Source organism: Lygodium microphyllum, chromosome 27 (genome assembly GCF_053477565.2).
Source record: "Lygodium microphyllum isolate KBCC chromosome 27, Lygodium_microphyllum_v1.1.10, whole genome shotgun sequence".
Lineage (NCBI taxonomy): Eukaryota > Viridiplantae > Streptophyta > Polypodiopsida > Schizaeales > Lygodiaceae > Lygodium > Lygodium microphyllum.
This window is the reverse complement of record NC_141161.1, coordinates 97,186,875-97,192,753: the sequence shown is the minus strand read 5'-3', so window position 1 is coordinate 97,192,753 and position 5,879 is coordinate 97,186,875.

Sequence of the window (5,879 nt, the reverse complement as noted above, 5' to 3'; positions counted from 1 at the left end):
CTACTCTAGTTATGCTACACCCCATTCATACATACTACACTAGTCACATCACACACACTAGGTGTGTAAGAAGTATTAAGATTTTTATGTAGTCTAAAAACTTTTATAATATCCACCAATATGAGAAGTTTTTCTCACAAGCTATGGAAACTCCCACGCTACATGCTTATTTGCAAAGCCATTTAGATTAGTGCATATTTAGAGACAAAAGGCAAGTATTACGTACCACAAAAATTATGTCTTCTTTTGCTTCAAATCAAGTATTATCCACATGGTGTGAAGGCCGTAGAGTATACAACCATTGCGTAAGTGTGAGGATCCTTATGATAGAAAACAACTGAAGGAAAGGTGTAAGATAATTTAAGAATTGTAAGGCATTCTCGTAGCTTTACACCTTCACTCTCAGTTTTATACCTAAAATCATACACATACACACCTAGCAAGAGTATATTGTTAACCCTCAAACGAACAAAGGTGGAAAATCCAAAAAATCTAAAGTAGAAGACAAGGCCAAGTCAAAAGCGAAACGGAAGGTGAAGGCGCCCCAAGAAGAATTTGGAAACACAAGAAGTGCAGAAAAGTTCTAAATCAAGGAGAAAGGCGCACAAGAGAAGCACAAGTTAATACTCGTGTAAAAGAGCGCAAGGCGCACTAGGATTTATTTTAAAGAGCACTGGGCACTCACTCGTGCAAATTGTAAAGGTAAATGAGCGGTAGGAAGGAAGCTAAGAAGATAAGAGGACAATGGGAAAAAGGGCCTAGGCCACGACTGGCCATGTAAAAAAGGGGATAAGGGGATGACCACCCAAAAGGGATTTAGGGTTTTGTATGTAAAGTTGAAAAGTGAATGAGAAGTTGATTCTTGTGTGTGGCCAAAAGTGGCTCTCCTCTTCTTCTTCTTCTTCTTGTTCTTGCTTGCTTGAGCTTGTGCTTGAGAGAGGGAGTGTGAGAGTGTGAGAGAGTGAGTGTGTGAGGGTGAGGGACCGGGGAGGAGAAGCTCTCAATCTTCTCCTCTCTTCTTCTCTTCTCTTCTCTTCTCTTGTCTTGCTCATGGCAATGGATCTTGGAGCATGGAGCTTGAGGATGGAGCTTGCACTTGGATTGTGGAGCTACCGGAGTGTGCGGGAGAGGAGATAACTCGATCGGCATAGATAGCGTGTTGGCTATATGAGAGGTAGCCATTAGTACTCGGCTTGGAATGCTTGAAGCAATAAGTGGTCAGTGGGTCTTGGCGGTTGAGCGAGAGCTCCCACATTTTGGTACCATTACCGGGACCAACGGATTCAAGCCTTGAGCACTTGCACGCTTCGAATCGAGCATTGAAGTAGGGTTTTTCCCAAACTGGTGCTTGAGATAGATAGGTAGGAAGCGAGGGAGCTAGAAGAGGTATTCGATCTCCTTAGCAAGTAGGTTTTTGGTTTTTGGACTTGAAAAAGCATGTTGGAGTAGTGTAGGCAACTCCCTTATGATTTTTTCTTGCATTTAGGTAGGGTAGGAGTAAAACTTTGGAGCACACAATAAGGTTTTTTGTTGCTGTATAACAGGCTGAAACAGGGAAAAAAAGGGCAAAAAATAAAAATTTGGGTTAAATATTGGTGAGGGAGCAAGATTAAGGTGAGCACAGGCCTGGGCAAGGTAATAAGAGGCCATGAGTGGCAAGGAAGACCACATTTTGCATTGCAGTGTTTCAGGAGAGCTGGAGAGAGGGAGAAAGAGCTTCATTGCATGGACCTGCTTCGATCTTGCCATTGAGAAGTTCTTGGCCCACCACAGGTAATTCCACACCTTTCCCTACGTGAGTAGCTTGGATCTGAAGGTGCTCAACCAGTAGGAAGGCCTCGATAGCTCGGTGCAACGAATTCTTTGAAGTCTGGCAAAAAGACGCGTCGTTCTCGGCCTGTTTGAGTGATGGGGATTTTGGGTCGAGTCCCAGAATCGGCCCTTGGCTCGACGTCCTATATTCGGCCCTCGGACCACTCAATCCACTCGACCACTTGACCCTCGGTCCACTCGGACATTAAGCTCTCGGCCAACCCCACTCGGACAAGTTACCAATCGGCTCTCGGCCGAATCAACCATTTGGCCCATTGTATTCAGACGCCCTTCTCTCGACCCGTCCGAATCAAGCATTTGGACTAACTTGGTACTCGGCCCTCGGCTCGTCGGCCGACTCGGCCCAACACCAACCGACTCGGACGCCTATCACTTGGCCCGTCCGAATTGGTCACTCGGTCCCTGCAATTCGGATCTACTGGGCCGAATTTGGATTTTTTTAGATATTTGACCCATAGGCCCCGAACCGACACATAGACCATATAGACCCAAAAGCACATCATAGACCTATCACTAGACTGAAATCTAAAGCAAGCAGTTCAAAACTTGGCTACAAACGTTCCTTCAAATCGGGCATGGTGTTTACCGTAACGGCCCTGCGGGTCGGGGGGGACCTCCCCCAAGTAGGTTGGAGAGAAAATGCACACCGTGACCGGTCCTCCAAATTAGATCCTATTGTAATAATGGCTCTACACAAGCATGGATTCTCACTTGCAAAAGAGCAACCAAAAGCCCATATCTGAACAAAGACAAACAGACCCTAGAACCTCAATGGGCCAATCTAGCCTACAAGGGCAAAAAGGCCATACCACAAAAACATGTCTAGATTGCGTCCGGACTGCATCTAGTCAAAGCGGAATGCAACAACTTCAAGCTACAATTGCGAGGATGACTAGGCATGACAGTCTTGAAGATAGATGCACCTTGAATGACACTGCACGGATGACCCAAGAAATCAGTGGAGAGTTTACATCTGGTCATGTAATTGGGGACTCAAGGGCGTGTATCAGAAGGCTTGAATTTACAAGCCAAGATCCGGAAGACGAAGACATAGTACCACCTGCTTATCTTAGGGTCAAACTCACCGCAAAAAGGGAGCACTGTGTTGATGCTCTCATTGACAAAGGAGTTGATTTTAATATCTTGACCTATCAAGCATGGACTCTACTAGGACAACCAGAGCTCACATTGACTAATGCAACCCTTAGTCCTTACGGGGGACACTCCCAAGCACTTATGGGGAAGTGCAAAATCCTTGTAACCATTGAAACAAAAAGCTTGCCTATCCTATTCCATGTTCCTCAAAATAGTGCTAATTGTGGGAAGGAAACCCTCCTCGGACAACCTTTCAAAGGGGGGACAAAGTGTGAGGCCGACTATGTAGCACAAAGGATACACTTGATACTACGGGGTGTGAGGATAGTCACAACCTTTAGCAAGGGTGACCTCATTGAACTTCCAGGAAAAGGCAAGGAAGGTGCTGACATAACATGCAAGCCTACTAACGAGAGCAAGGACTTATTGAAAGAGTTGATACAAGCGCATGTTGAATAGAGAGAGCTAGTGAGCGAGGCCACGCTTGAAACAAGAAGGTCAGGAGACAATGCCAAGGACGGGCTTTGGAGCTTACAAATAGCGTAGAAGACCCCAAAAGAAGCCCAAGACTTATAGACGAAGGCATTGATGGAGAGCCAACACAATGCCGAGATGGATATCCAAAGCGTTGCTACATGCTCAAGGGTATTATGCATGTAACAGATGGATTTGGATACCAAAACCCCCTGCTAAACCTCCTCTATTAACTAAAGGCCAGATCGTATCAAGAGCAAAGAAGCGTAGGAGGAAATCTAAACGAAAAGCCAAGTCTCGAGTCAAAAACATTGGAGTGACGGAGCCCCTCACGATTGAAATCAAGAAACCAAACGGGACTATTCGAAGGGTAAATCCTCAGCCTAGCATGCTTAATAAGCGGATATCAGATGTGACTGTCGAGTATGCACAAAAGCCGCTAGAGATCAAGGAGCCTTTGACTTCCCAAGAGGATAATGAGCACCATAGGCACAACGCTGCTCATAAGAAGGCTGATTGCTCAACAAAGCAAATGGCACAATGATCTAACAGCCACGAGAAAATCTTCCAGCCAGTGTCAAAGCCACTTAGGAGTCCCAAGTCTCCTACACCCTCTTTTCCTAAATGAACACAGGAAGCACAATAGCAATTGTCAAGTGCAACTGCTCAATCCCAATCTCTATCTCCATCTAAGCTTCCAAATGTCCAAGAGGTGGGACATGACACCACCCGTAGCTCTCGACCCAAGGATATGCTTGTGCAATCTATTGTGACTAGATCAACTGAGGCTCGATATGCACAAGTGAATGCTCAAAGGGCAACAAAAGACACAACCACTTTTGATCTGCCTGAGGACTTAACACTGCAATCTACTAACAATAGCTAGTCCATTGAACTAGCTGCTACTACTTCCAATCAGGAATCACAAGAGTCGCAATCTTTGGCCGTGACGATGCCCCTTGTGGAACATGTCCTTAGCCATTCACTGGTGGAAGAGGTGTCACAACCAACATCCTTGATATCTCTAGCATTGCCGAAGCACCTAAAGCCTAGGCTTGAGGAGAAACCTCTCGAAGGTGTGGCCAAGGAGATGGTGCATCTAACCAATCAACATAGCAAGGCTATTCAACACGTTGTAGCTAAGTCCCATGAGAGCACACCAGAGAAAGAGAGTGCTAAGGCCCAACCAAGTACATCAATGGCTGACCTAGTTTAGGGTGTGTGTCTCTATCTCTTCTCTCTCTCTCAACCTGCATCTCTACACAGAAGCTCCATTGCAGCTATCTCAACAAATTGGTATCAGAGCTTGGCTCAGGCAATCAGGAGCTTGGCATTTCTTTAGGTGTAAGAGCTTGAAGTTGAAGAAGAGTTCACTGTGAAGAGTTTGCAGGCAGGGCAACAAGGTTTGGAGCTTCTTCTTGAAGCTTAGAGCTTCCCTCTTCATTCGAGCTCTATCATTGGCCACTTGGGGACCCCTCCCCCCCCCCATCATCTCCAACACTTGGACCAGCATTCTAATCCATACAAGACTGAAGGCACCATCAGCATGGGTATGCAGATCAGTTTTTCAGCATGCTTAGGACCTACAGCAACTGCTCCTCTTCATTTGGCATCACGGCTAATGCTTAGCATTGAGCATTGAAGTGTAGTATTACCCTTAGGACTGATGTACATTCAGCTTCAGGTCTGAAATACATAGTATTTAGATCTGAAATAAATAGGGTAGCACATATGTTTGTGTGTTTAGTTCATACAGATCATGCTCATTTGATGGCTATTGGATATCTTGATGCTGGATGCTTTGGGAATCATGTGGCATTGTCTTGAGGCCATTTTGATCTAATGTTGGCAAGAATTTGGCTCAGTTTGCAGATGTGCTTGTGGTTGGAATACATAGTCCACAGCCTATAGATTTGGCTACTGGAATAATAGGGCTGAATGACATTTTGACTGCGTATGCATTATGTCTTGCTTCTAGACTTGGTCTCGGGTATTCTATACCATGTATTCATGCTTATGGTTGATGTTATGCTTGGGTTTGATTCCAAAATGCATTTGAGCGGAGATTAGAGCTCATTTTTGGATCAACTTTACTTACAAGTCTGCTACTGTACATTCAGGACAGTTTCATGAATTGCAAGACAGCCATCTATAATATTGGGAATTTTTGGACTGCACTGCAGGACATCCACTTGTATTGTCAAGAATTTTAGGACTGCACTCTTGAATTGCAGGACAACCACCTATATTGTCAGGAATTTCAGGACTACACTCTTGAATAGCCACTTGTATTGTCAGGAATTTCAGGATTGCACTCTGTTTTTTCTTAGGAAATTGGTATATTTACTATCATTGAATGCTTTTGAGGCATTTTGGGCAATGAACTCATGTATGTTCTGGCTATACATACTTGGGATATTCCTAACATACTACTAAGTGGATTTTGGAGCTTTCATTGCTTGGCATTAGCTGTCATT